This window comes from Stegodyphus dumicola, chromosome 8, assembly GCF_044657685.1.
Source record: "Stegodyphus dumicola isolate Sdum_Otavi_A_Nest chromosome 8, ASM4465768v1".
NCBI lineage: Eukaryota > Metazoa > Arthropoda > Arachnida > Araneae > Eresidae > Stegodyphus > Stegodyphus dumicola.
Genome location: NC_140775.1, coordinates 73,461,994 through 73,476,702, shown reverse-complemented (window position 1 = coordinate 73,476,702; position 14,709 = coordinate 73,461,994). Strand labels below are relative to the sequence as shown.

At 34.3% G+C, this 14,709-nt stretch overlaps 1 protein-coding gene across 1 annotated transcript in view; it reads left to right on the top strand.

Moving 5' to 3' along the window:
* Positions 1-640: 640 nt before the first annotated feature.
* LOC118201630 (condensin-2 complex subunit H2-like) overlaps positions 641-14,709 on the top strand; it is an 87,608-nt gene continuing 73,539 nt past the window's right edge. Inside the window, exon 1 of the mRNA XM_085822001.1 lies at positions 641-683. The gene's annotated coding sequence lies outside the window, so the exon portion shown is untranslated. The remainder of the gene's footprint in view (positions 684-14,709) is intronic.

The window sequence follows — 14,709 nt, the reverse complement described above, 5'->3', positions numbered from 1 at the left end:
TGAAAAATGTATGAAAATGTTGAGAATGAAAGTAGCATAAGTTACTTTGGTTAAATTAATATATACTTTTGTTTGATGACCTTTGTTGATATCTCAGGATACAAGCGTACATATTACTTTATATTCCATGCTAAATACCTTGATACGAAGCATTTTAACACCGTCAATATTTGTTTTTTCCCCAGTAACACATCTATTCACCATTACCAAACATACTCACTACACAAACACACCTGTGAGACACCATTTATTGTAAATGAAGACAGTTTCTTCTCCTTTTAACTACACTCATGGACACAATCGTATTTTAGGATATTTTCTACTTCCTTTCCTTTTCTATAGGCCCTTTTTTTATTTTTTTAAATTTTTTTTTATTTTCTATTTATTTTTTATTTTTCCCTCTATTATTTTTGGGCCATTTATTTTAAATTTTATTTTGTCCCATCTTTTCTTCCTGGCCTTTTGAACTCGTACAAGATGTACGAAGTTCCTTTTTACTCTCCTCAAATACGAAATTGTCCCTCTTTCTATATACCTTTCGTTCGCACCTATGCTTGATTTTTCGCCCATCGGTGCAGAAAGACTTAGCGCGTGCAAAACAAGACATCTGTCTACTTTGTCTGTCTGTCTGTCTGAAGAATTGGCGCGAATTTGGTTCACGTGTTAATATTAGCGGGAGTGAGGTGTGTATTTTTTGCGCCATTTTTCTCGCATTACTTGAGCTATTTACTTTTTTTTCTATTAATAATTATTTGTATTTTGTTATATTTATGATTAGTGTTTGATTTGATTTTCATTTAATTTATAGTTGCATTTTATTTACAGTATATATTACCAATTTATTGATCTGTGTTTCGATTTGTAGTTGTGTTTGTTTTGCCGATACGCAACCAAAAAAGATGAAATTGCTTATAATTGGAGATTCAATGGTTAAATATTTGGATGAATATTTACCTGCGAATCTTCTGAATTATTAAGTAGATTTACATTCTTTTCCTGGTGCAATGATAGAAAAGTTAAATCCTTTTTGGACAATCGATACCATTTGATTTTGGTACATGTTGGTACCAACAATTCGAATGACAGTGTTGAAGTTATTCTTAAAAAGTACGATTGCCTCTCTAAGGATATTAAACTTTGAACCCGAATATCAATGTTGTCATTTCAGATATCCTACCACGTGGTGAAGATTTTTTCACAACTTTAAATCAGCGAGTAGCAGCTTTAAACCGTTTACAGGTAATTAATAGAAAAATTGTAGAAATTAATTCTCAACTTGAAAATTAATGCCAAAATCGAGAAGCTTTTTTTTGTTTGCACGTCGTCTCATCAATTTGGAGCTAGGTTATTGGCTAGGGATGGATTATGCCTAAACCGTCTGGGGAACAAGAATCTTGTGGCAGTTTTCCTGGATAATATCAAGACTGTTTTGACTTCAAAGCCAGTTTCTGCAAAGGTAAGTCATTTTGTATTGTCTTGTGTTTCATTTACTGCGTTGGATTTTCCACCTCTGAGTGATTCTTTTGTTTCTGCAAGCCCTTCTTATCCTCTTTATTCAACTGATTTGAAGCATGGTTGTGCTGTAGATGCTACTAAAAAGGCTAATTCTGATTTGAGAAATGCTGCTAAAGCTGCTTCTGGCTCTTGACTGAAGAGTGTTGCTATTCCTGGTGCTGGATCGCGTTTTAAATGTGTTGTCCATGGTGGTGACTTTAATTCAAGGAATGCTGTTAACCCCACAGATGGTTCTAGTTTGCATCTGCAAAATGATACCACTCATGGCTCACATCCTAAAAACGTTGCCAACCCAGATGCTAGCTCTTGGTCTCATTACATGGTGGTGGATCACTCTGTAGAACTGATTCTGGTTTGCTTGTAAGGAATGAGACTAAACCTAGATGTCATTCTAGAAATGTTGCCATACGTAGTGTTGGCTCTCATTTTAAGTATGTTTCTGTCCATGGTTTTGGTTCACATCCGAGGAATGCTGCCGTCCCTTGCTCTGGTTCTGATTTGCATCCAAGGAACATTGCTACCCCTGGCCCATGTCCTAAGAATGTTGTCATACCTGTTGTTGGTGTTCATGGTACTGGCGATCATCTGAAGAAGCTGCTTTTGGTTTGCATTCAAGGAATAATGTCACTCCCAGCCCCTGTCGTAGAAATGACACCCTTGCTGATGTTGACACCTCCAGACGTGTTGCAGTCCGTGGTTCTGGCCGTTTTCTGAGGAGCAGTGCTAGTTTCACTGTTAATTCTTCTACGAATACTACTGTCCAATTGCTAGCTTTCAGAAGAATCCAATTTGTGCTTTTGGTGATGGTGGCGTCCAAGGAAAGATTTAACTGTAAGTGGCGGTTTGCGTCTGAAGAATGCTGCTTCAGCTGTTTTGCGCCTAAAAAGTGTAATGGCCTACACGGGACCATTACTAAAAAATGCAGTCGCTGCTGCTGGTTGTAGTGTACAGCAGGCAAGTGCTGTTTCTTTCAGTGATTGTTATCCATTGTATTGTTCTTCTGTTAGTGGCAAAGGGATTTTAAAAAATGATTCAACAAATTTTGATATTTCACAACCTAAATTGTGTACAAAAGATGACTTTTACTCTGCCTCTAGTTATGCTTTGCAGGAAAAGAACATTTCTATGACCAGAGAAAGCACTTGTAGTTCTGGCCTAAGTTTCTTTCACTTTAATAAATTTTGTTTACTAAAAGATCACATAGAAAGCAGTGAAATTAATTGTCAAGAGAGGGAAAATAAGTCTATGTGTCCTATTCTGACTGGAGGGGGTTTCAATGGCTGATTTAAATATCAGCCATTGAAACAAAGTACGCGATGTTTGATAAAAGCAAATTTACGTTTGTCTGTGCCTCCACAAAAAATAGGGATATCTTACAAGATGGATCAGGAAATCGCGAGAATAGAAATAATTTCCCTGTAAAGGAAAGCTTTGTCTCCCGTAAAGCTATTTGTGCTTATTCTAGATATTTAAACAATTCATTGCGTCCAAGTAGTGATGCAATTTCTATTAATTCAATCATTGAAACTTTAAAATGTGAAGCATACAATCCTGTGTTATTATAATATATATTATAAGCCTCAGAATAATTCAACTTTGTACGGTCCAACTGATCTAGATAATCTTACAAATCATAAAGTATCGTTTGCTTTTGGTCTTCAGACACGTGAACAGAAAGAAATGATGATAAAAGGTTGTACAGAGATTCTATGTATCGATTCTCTGCATAAGACTAACCAGTATGATTTTTACCTTCTTAATCTTATAGAACCTGATGAATTTGGTTTTGGCTATCCAGTTGCTTATTTTATTACTAATTTTCTAGATGCTGACACTCTTTATTGTTTATTTAATAGTTTAAAGTGTCGTGTACCAAATTTATATGTAAACTGCATAATGACAGATGACAAAGTTACATATCCTGCATTTTCAAAGGTATTTGGCCAAAACGTTAAGCATCTTTTATGTTCGTGGCACGTACGCCAAAGTTGGTTCTGACAACTTAATTCTAAAGTGGTAGATAAGGAAGTACGACAAAAAATGCTAGGAGAATTAACAAAAATATTACATGAAAGAAACCAGATCACTTTTCATGATCAAATAAGGAAATTTTTGAATGACTATTCTAGGAAAAGTAGAGATTTTATTGAATATTTTTCTGAAAATTATAAAAATAATTAGAAGAATGGGCTTTATGTTATCGAAACTTTCCACATGCATTTACTGATACTAACATGTACTGTGAATCTTTTCACAATCAGTTGAAAACTGTTTATTTTAAGCAGAGACATAATAGATGATTAGATATTTTAATTTCTACACTTCTGACAATTGAGAAAGATAAATATTTAAAGCATACCTATAAATTATACACTAATGTATCTCCCAGAAATTCAATTTTTTGTTTAAGTAGGCATCAGAGAGGACTAAAAATTAGGGACAGTGATGTAAATAAATGCTCTGATAATTCTTGGGCTGTTTGCTCCCAGGCAAAAAATAAAATATATACTGTGCAGCATCTTTTTGAAATTTGGCCGTGTCAGGATTTTTGCTTTTATAGATGCCCTAAAGTATTGTGTCTCATTGTGTAGTCACTTGTATCACAGCAATTGCTTAGATAAATTGCTGTGCAAACATATACATAAGGTTCATTTCCTAGTAGACAAAATGATTGTATGTTTAATCCCTCAGGGATTAATCTTGAATCGAATCAGAAATTCAATGAAAATATGAAATCAATAAATGTGTATTCTGTTAATCATTACATTCCACAAAGTATTGAACAGAGAGTAAATGCATGTGAAAAGTTTGTAGAAGAATTACTGCGATTAATAAGACAACCAAAAGTCCAAAATGTCATGTTAAAGTGAGTTCATATAACATTAAATTCATTAGTTGCAGAATGTAGGGGAATTTTAAACTCGAATGAAAATTCAAGAGCAGTTTCAAGTGCATCATGTCCAATTTCACCAAATCAAAAACTTAACCCACAATTGTTTAAAACTTCTAAAAAAAGAAAATTGCAGAAACGTCAGCAGAACAAGAATCGAAGATTTTAATGATAGTGTAGATGACCCAGAAATAAATGAATGTGTGGAAAAGAAAATTAGGTTGATCTTTACAATATGGTAACTGGTAGTTTGGCGACATTTTGGAGGCGATAAAGGTTACTACCTGGGACTTTGGTAATAATGTGAGCAGTACTCAGTTCCGATTACGCATTATTTTGCGTGAGGGAAATGAGAGATCATGGGATATGTCATGTGATATTAATGGACGAATTACATTTCTTTAATCGGAAAAGGGGGGGAAATCGGGAAAAAATGTGGAAATTTTGTATTTAGCTTTATTCTGTGTTGTGTGAAACAGTGTTGTTTAATTTTTGGATCCCATGGCCCTAACTAAAGTGAATTCGAAATGGGTATTTAGGCTTTGTGATAAAGAGAAGTTTGCTTTTTATTTAGCGGAGGAAATATGGAGGAAAAATTCGCAGAAAAAATCTTTCAATAATTTTATTGAATGAATTAGAAAAGTGTATCCACCACGTAATCAAGATTCTGAAGAAGATTAGGTAAGTTAGTATTTTTAATTATTTGAGGATATTATTTTTATGCATTGTTCTAAATGTAAGGTAGACAGGAATTTGGTATTATTGGGAAAATTGTTATTAGCAATGATTTAGTTTAAAGTAATTAGGATTGTAAGGTAATTTTTATTAATTTAATGTATGTACTCATTTATATTTTAAGTAGTGTTTTTGAATTTAATTATATTTTAATGAAATGATAGTTATTTTGTGAATTTTATGTTTGTAGGAATTTGGTATACGTTTTAGTTGAAGTAAACGTGCGTGGAAATAATTTAAATATCTGACACTAAGTATTTGTAATGGTTGCGGTATCAATTCGTTGGTGACGTTTATAATATAATAGATGATTTAGAGGTAAAAGTTTTTGGATATTTTCTTTATTTTATATGTGGAAATGTTCATATTTGGAAAGGGTAAATACTTTTTCGCGATCAGGTAATTTCATATATGTTCTTTTTACCGGGTTTAAAGATTGAGAAAATTGTCATGTATTTTCTTAAAATTTTTCTAATTTACGAGAAAAAAGCAGTGTACATGGATATAGTGAAGAGTGTGCGCAATGCCATTTTTGTGCAATTCTGGGATGTTTTTTTAAGTAAAAATAAGTCGACGTGTGCATGGTTTAGTGATATTTTAATTAAATGATAGTTATTTTGTGAATTTTATGTTTGTAGGAATTTGGTATAAGTTTAAGTTGAAATAAACGTGCATGGAAATAATTTAAATATTTGATACTAAGTATTTGTAATGCTTGCGGTATGAATTCGTTGGTGACGTGTATAATGTAATAGATGATTTAGAGGTAAAAGTTTTTGGATATTTTATTTATTTTATATGTGGAAATGTTCATATTTGTAAAAGGTAAATACTTTTTCGCGATCAGGTAATTTCATATATGTTCTTTTTACCGGGTTTAAAGATTGAGAAAATTGTCATGTATTTTCATGAAATTTTTTTAATTTATGAGAAAAAAGCAGTGTACATGGATATAGTGAAGTGTGCGCAATGCCATTTTTGTGCAATTCTGGGATTTTTTTTAAGTAAAAATAAGTCGGCGTGTACATGGTTTATGTGTATGTGTTATTTTGAAAAACGCGTAAGGAGTATGGTATTGTGCACTTTTTCCCAATTTTGCAGTGAATATTTGTCATGATTAAGCAGTTTTGTTTGATAAAATTTCTAGCGTAAGTGCAATTCGGCTAGTAGATTGTTGGAAGAAGTGTTCAGTAGATAAAAAGAAAAGAAACATGTCTTTACTTCGTGAAGACAAAATGGCGGCGGGGAAAAAAAATAGAGGGTTGCTGTAGGAGAGTTGGTTGCCAAATTTTCACCAAAAAATCGCCAAGTTACCATAATGTAAAAATCAACTGAAAATTAAATTTAAAGCCATAGCATTTGATTTAAATAACAGTGATCAATATCTGTGTGATTTAACCAGAATTGATCAAAATAAATCATTTCCCCTTCCATTAAAGTCTAGCAAAGATATTTCTAAAAGAATTTTTCAATTTGGTTGCTATAGTATCAATCGTATTGCTTTAAAGTCTTTAGATTCTTATATCATTACAAGTGAAGAAATTTTTATAAAATCGGTTTGTGCAGATTTTGTTAGGGGGTGGTTATTTGATGTAATCATAAATGCATTTTTATACAAAATTTTAGAAAGTGATGATGAATATACTTTTGCTGATTCCTCGATTACCCAGCTTATCATATCTGACGCATTATCACTTGGAAATGTTTTCCCCATTTCTTTGAATTCTTTCAAATATTTATTGATTCCTGCTTGCATTGATTCTCATTGGGTTCTGATCATAGCAGATTTAAAGAAAAATACCTTTTATTTATATGACTCTTTAATAAATTCATGCAATCCAAAATACATAAACTTAACTAATAAATGGTCTAATGTAATTAACAGTTTATGGGATATTCAGTGTCCACCACATGCTTTACGGAATGATGAAAGCAGTTTTGTGGTGTCTTCATCTGTTGTTATGCATTTCAACATGTAAATAAATTAGGCTTATATCTTCCTTTAGATACCCTTCAATTTAGAAAATTTATTTATATTTTAACTGAGAATGTTTCACCTCACACACGGGAAAAGATAAATGCATCTTTAGCAGAGCAAAACTTTTCAGTAAATGTTAGAATGAATGAAGATTTCACCAAATCATGTTTAAAAACACATGATATTGAAATTACACCATATATGTTAAAATCTATAGATCCTTTTATAAGTAATGAAGAAGAACACTTGTTTAAATCTTATCTTTGTGTTTTCGAAAAGGATGGCTCTATAATACTATAATTGATGCTTTTTTTTAAAAAAAATATTAAAGTTATGAAGATTTTGCCTTTGTTAAGTCTAATTTACAAATACATAAAGCAAATTCCTGTATTAAAGATCTGTTATTAACAAGATTAAAATCAGCAAAATTATTTTTTATCCCTGCAAATTTAAATTGTCATTGGATATTAATAATAGTAAATATTCCAGATATGGTATTTGAATTTTATGATCCGCAAAATAAATCATGTGTGCAAGAGTATCAAATTTTAATTCATACATGGTGTAAGGTTTTAGCTAAAATATTTGCTACTAGCACTAAATGGAAAATAATTTGTCCTTTGCATATTTTCAAACTGATAATATGAGCTGTGGTGTTTTAGTATGTTACTATGCTTATCAGAGGATTAAAAATCAAAGTTTAAATATGCCAGTAATTATAACTGAATTCCGGAAAATGATATACGAGCATATAATTTTAAGTGATTGATATATTTAAAGAAATTAAAAATAAGAAATGTTTTTCAAGACGGCATTCCATTCCTTTGGTAATGCTTGAAAAATATAAAGTATAATGGACAAATATTTTGCAGTTCATCTGTTGCCATACAGTTTCTAAAAAAGAAGTGTTTCTCCCCCCTTAGTTTGCTTTATTTTGTAATTTTTTTTTGGGGGGGGCCTTAGTTTGCTTTATTTTGTAATATTATATGGCTAATAAACAAATAAAAATGCTTATGTTTGTATGTAACTTGGTAGTATAATAATAGTATAAGAGAAAATTGTTAAAGTAGGCAACAATGAGCCCTTTTGGCCAGGGTGATACCCCCAATTGTGGATAATAGAGAATAGTTCATTTTATGTTAACAATGCATTCTCGGGGACCTACATGCCAAAATTTTCTCTTATTTTTAAAGAGGAATCAGAAAATTTGTACTTAACACTTTATCCCATTGACTGTGAAGGATTTCCTCAGGAATGATTGGTGGGTCTGCACCAATTTTCATGGCCAATGGGGTAGTATGTAAGTACTGAAAATTTTCCTGTTCATAATTAATCTCATAACATATCTGATCATTTTTAATATTTCAGGTTTATGTTTGCAAAATGAATAGTGCATTGTTTTCAGTGATCTCGTGTTTCACAATTGAAATTAGTCTTCTTTATTTTTCAGTAAACAATGGGCAGGAATCTGGTATGTATAAAGAGTCAAGAGCAAGCTCTGCCAGCAGAATTTTCTGAAACTGAAACTAGTACTCATAAATTTTGAAATAATATGGTTGAATAATAATATTTATACTCTATTCAAGGAATTTTATCTTGTAGGGTTTATATTTATTTTAACTAACATTTATTTTAAGTTTAAACTATCTTTCCTGTCAACCCTTACTTTCCCCTGGAACTGCCAATGCCAGAATATGTAAATTTTAGTAGAACGCGCAAGGATTCAAATTATCAGCGGAAGTATTATGATTTAAATAGGAAGGAAATGAGTTCGGTGTGTGATATTCTTACTTCACGAGCACGGAGGTAGTTAGCGAGAAATTGAAGAACCCCGCGTTTCGGCCTATGTGCTTGCCGGGAAGTAGTGTTACTCGTTCAAGTGAGCTTCAAGTCTGCTGAATTAGCAGCGGTATTGTAAAACGCGGTGAGTTAGTTATTTTAGAGAGCCTCGTAGTTAGAGTCTTGTCTTTAGTTCCTTTCCAGGTTATTATTTTTATTTGACCGCCGAGTTGGCGCAGTCTGTGAGCGTCAAGAGCACGCAATTGTAATTTTTACGTTGAATAAAAAGGGACTTAAACCCTTCACAAGACTCTGTATTTTATCCAGTTTTCACAGTCACCTCTTGGTTGCGTGCAAGTTGGAGGCGCGCACCGTTACATTGGCGCCCGAACACTTATCGAACTGAAATGGCCGAAAATTGGATGGAAACCGCTGGACAACACCAAGAAATGACAAGCCAGTTGGAAGGATTTGGATACCTGGTCCAGACTTTGAGAGCGTCAATCAAGCCAAACGTCCATTTCGACGGAAAAAATTCGGTGGCGGTATTTCTAGAAGCTCTAGAAAACCACTTTCAGCTCTACCCTGTTCCTGAAAGACAAAAAGTTGCCATCGCCACATCAGCACTAAGAGGACAGGCCGCGCTATGGTGGAAAAATATAGGCAAATTTTTATTAGGGGAATTTGGAAGCCAGACATATATATTTGAAAATTTCAAAAAATCATTAGTAAAGGCCTTCCCCATAGTGAAAGATCGCGCACGGCTGGAAGCCGAACTATATAGTTTCTATCAACGGGATATAGCAGAATTGACGGACTTTATTCTACGAAAAATCAAGCTAACGGATATGCTGTATGGAAAGAAACCCGATGCGGAGATTATTGAAATAATATTACCAAGATTACTACCTGCTGTTCAAGATTACTTTGAAATTAGAAACCCAAGCACATTGCAGGAACTCTTCGAATTGGCAGTGAAGTTTCAAAATCGCAGAATAGCGGAAAAAGCGAGAGGGGAAACATATTCTCAAAGTACCCGAAGGAAATCTTCAAATGAGGAAACCAGAAATGGAAATCGCTCTTATGGGGGAAAGAACTATCAAGCTAACGCATCGAAACTCGAAGGTCAAGGCCCAAAAAGAAAATTTGAAAATAAACATCCGCGTACCCAGAAGACACAGATTGAAAGGAAAGCTTTAAATGAGTAGAGGGGCCTGTGAAAGGGAGGGTCCAAACCCCGGAAGTTTTAAAAAAACCCTCAAATAGACATTTAAATACGGTCATCGTAAGAAACTCACAGCTACCAATTATACAAGTCCTGGTTGGCGATGTACCAGTAGAAGCCCTCATCGATACAGGAGCAGAAGGAAATTTTATGAGTGAAAATTTCTTCAAAAAGAATTTTTATAGGGTACGATTATTTAAAACGAAAAATACGGAAATTATAGCGGCGCAAGGAAAAACATGTCACTGCATCGGGAAATTATCATTAAACTTACAGGTAAAAGAGGAAAGTCTCAAAGTATTAATTTTTGTGGTGAAAGATCTGCAACATTCTCTTATTTTAGGTATGGAGTTTTTAAGGGCCGCGAGGGCCACATTAAATTTTCAAGATAGTTCCGTGGTGTTGGAGATGGACCAGAGGGTGGTGGAACCTGTGGAGACACCGCAAGTGGACCTTAGCCATCTGAATGACCATGAAAGGAAAGCAATACAGCAAGTGGTGAGTAATTTTTCTCATTTGTTTTCAGAAAAACCAGGAAACTGCCAAATAGTTACGCACAAGATTCAATTAAATGCCGAAAAACCTTGTAGGACTAAACCTTATCGGTATGAGAAACAAAAAGACGTAATCATTGAAGAACATATTCAGGAGATGTTAAAGAATTAAATAATAACACCCATAAATAGTGAGTACGCGAGTCCAGTCGTACTATGTAGGAAAAAGAACGAGTTTCCTCCTTCGGATAAAAGGGCTTGGAGGTTTGCTATTGATTACAGAAAACTAAATAGTATTACCAAATTTCCAGTTTACCCTTTGCCGGTTATAGACAAGATCATTAGACAGATCAAATCGACAAGATATATGTCTACTTTGGACTTAACGTCTGGCTACTATCAAATAGCTATGAGACCCGAAGATGTACATAAAACCGCGTTTATAACAAAATCGGGCAATTAAGCATTTTTACGCATGCCTTTTGGGTTGTGTGGTGCCCCATCAACATTCCAGAGAGCTATGGACATTGTTCTAAAGCCTGTCCTAGGAAAGTCAACTTTAATTTATCTAGATGATATAATTATAACAAGTAGTACGTTGGAACAACACATTAATGATCTAGAACAAGTTTTTAAATTATTAAAAGAGGCCGGTCTTACAATTAACGCCTCAAAATGCAAGTTCGCAACTAAAGAACTTAAAAATCTCGGTTATAAAATTTCTCAAAAAGGGTATAGAAACGCAAGATTCAAAAATAAAAGCTATTAAGAATTTCCCACCGCCCAACACCGCCAAGAAACTTTCTTCTTTCCTTGGGTTATGTTCTTGCTATCGATCTTTCATAAAAGATTTCGCTAATATTGTTGAACCACTCTTAGTTATCAAAAGAAAAAGGGCTAAATTTACGTGGACAGCGGAAGCTATTTGAAAGATTAAAAGAAGCGCTCATTAATGCCCCTGTTTTAAAATTCCCGGAGGGGGACGAAAACCTGGAAATTGCAGCAGATGCGTCAGACTATGCGGTGGGTGCGGTTCTTATGCAAAATAACCATCCTCTGGCATTTTTTAGTAAAACGTTGAATCAGACACAAAGGAATTATACAGCTACAGAAAGAGAAACATTAGCCGTATTAATGGCTGTACACAAATTTCGAGTTTATTTCGGCAAATCGCCAGTAACAGTCTTTTCGGATCATGCGGCTGTTGGTAGACTTTACTCGGGGAAAAACCTAACGCCCAGGTTAATAAGATGGGCTCTAAAACTCCAAGAATATAATATCACAATAAAATATAAACCGGGTAAGGAAAACAATGTAGCTGACGCACTTTCTCGTATAAAACTGGACGATGAAGGAAATGAACTTAAATGCGCTGTGTTGACTCCAAAAATTTTAGATTCTAGAGATACGGTTATTACTGAACTGAAAGCTGATCCTGAATTTGGAAATATCTATGCTTATTTGAAAGACCCTGAAAGCTTCGAGCACACAGATATCGATGCGATAAGAAATAGAGCAAAAAACTATGAAATAATAGATAATTTATTATTTTATACGAAAACAACAAACGAAAATCTTGAGTATAAACCAGTCATCCCAGCCTCGCTTCGATTAAGCATTTTGAAGGAATTACATGAAGCAAAAACAGCGGGCCATTTAGGGGTCAGAAAGACTTTAAAAAGGGTACGCGAGGTGGTATATTTCCCGCAATTATACAAAATAGTAACGGCGTATGTCAGGTCCTGCAATCAATGTCAGTTAATAAATGATATTAATTACAGCCCGGCCGGGTACTTAAAGAGCATTCGCGCTACATTTCCGAATGAAATTTTAGGCATAGATCTTCTTGGTCCCTTCCCCCAGAGCGAGTTAAATAAAAATCGTTTTCTTTTAGTAATAGTAGATCATTTTTCAAAATGGACAGAAATTGTTCCACTTAAACGTGCGTCAGCCAAAACAGTCGCAGATGCATTCTTACACAGATACATTTTAAAATACGGTGCACCGATAAAAGTCATTAGCGATAACGGAAAACAATTCATTAGTCAAATATTTGAAAACATATGCAATGGACTTGGCATACGCCATATCAAAATGGTTCCGTATAGACCACAGGCTAACATAGCAGAAAGAGTTAATAAAAATATAGTAAAAATAATTTGCAGTTACGTGAGCACACATCACAAGCGCTGGGATGGCTACATAAATGAATTAGCTTATGCTTTAAGAACAGCAAATCATGATACTACAGGAAAAACTCCAGCAGAATTATTTTTAGGCAGAAAGTTAATTACGCCTTTAGATAAATTATTCTTTGTGCAACAAAGAGAGCAGGAGTTTAAACAAAAAGATGTGCAAAAGCTGATTGATCAGGCGCTTAAAAGCTCGGATACGGCAAGAAATAGGCAGAAAATATATTATGATAGAAAACGCCGTGAAGCAGATTTTAAAGTTGGGGATAAAGTATTGAAGCGGAAATTTTCTTTATCAAGTGCCCCAGACAATTTTACGGCAAAGCTAGCTCCAAAGTTTGAAGGCCCCTATGTAATTCAGGAAATCAAAGGAGTAGTATTATATCTTAAGAACGAGAGAGGGGAAATCTGTAAAGCAAGTCCCGACCAGGTGAAAAAATACTATAATCCAAATGATTTTGAAATCCTTAAAAGTTTCTTGCAGGACTCAAGTCTAAACGAAGTAGAAGGTCCAGAGACTACAACAACTATTCCACCACCCAAGAAACAGAGAACTGAAGAGAGACCTATACAACCCGGACGTCGGTATCAAAAAGAAAAAATAATTTTCAGACTCCAGCGTTTAAGAAAAACAAAAATACAGATGCACCGGGTAAAGAAACCGTGGTAAAGAGAAAAACACCACCTACAAAGGATTGCAGGAAAAATTATACATCAAGGAGAACGCGCACACGGCCACAGAGTCAGGTGCCAGCAAGGCCGCCGTTCTGGAAACTGAAACGCCAGCAGGAGGCACAAAAATACGAGGAACAGAAGAAATTCAAGAAGGACTCCAGACCGGAGGACGTCAAGACCAGTCGTCCCAGGGAAAAACGGAAATGCCAACCACCAGACGATTACTCCGCCAAGAGGCCAGCATGTAGAGGACGCAAAAGAAAAAGTAATGTGGACGACACTCGGAGGGCAGTAAGGAGAAGATTAACATCCATGAAACCTCTAACTTGGGACCAATTTTGCCAAAAACGAATGACGGAGTTTCAAGCATCGAAAACTCAAAGAGAAGTTAAAACCTTCTATAAATTTTTTTTCTCTTTTGTTCCGAAATGTTATGCATAAGTACGAAGTTCTATGTTTTGACGAAAGTCAATATGTCTCGGTTGAGACTTAGTTTTGTTTTACTTTATTTAGCTAAGGCAAAAGTATTATTTCCTTTAAGTATAAAAGCTAAAAACAAGCATTTTTGTTGGTCGAAAGACTAATTCTGTTATGTTAAAGCCAAAATTTGGCCGAAGATAAAAATAACTTCGTATTCTTGTACTAATAAGAATTTTAGTTTCAGTGCCGCCAGCTTGGTGAAGAATGAGTAAAGTAAAAAATTATTTTTTCTTATTCATTTTATGGTAAATTGTAAAAATCATGTATTAAAATTTTGTAAATGTACGTAAATACTTGAAGGTTATGTAAAAGTAGAATTTAGTCTAGAAGCATAAAATTGTAGATGCTAAAAGTGAATGCTTAAAAGCAATGAAGTCAAAATTTAAGTATTAAATTGTAGATAAAGTCATGCTTTAGAGCGAAACCCTGCATGTTTAAAGATGAATGAGGGGGAAGTTAGAATGAATGTGTTTTGTAGGGTTCTCCACCTACATTTGAATTTTTAAGAATATTAAAGTAGCTCATTGAATTGTAGAATGTCGAGTAAGGTGTGTCTATTTGGTCGTTGAATTCTAACAAATCATGGTGGTTAGGGGAAGTGTTGGAAGACTAAAACACAAATATTCCCGTTTGACACCACACACGGTGGAGAGCCAGGGTAAAGTTAAATTAATGCTTGAAAAATTGAATGAATGTGAAGTAAGCAATAAGTAAGAAAAACGAATCGTTTAAAAACAAAAATTTAT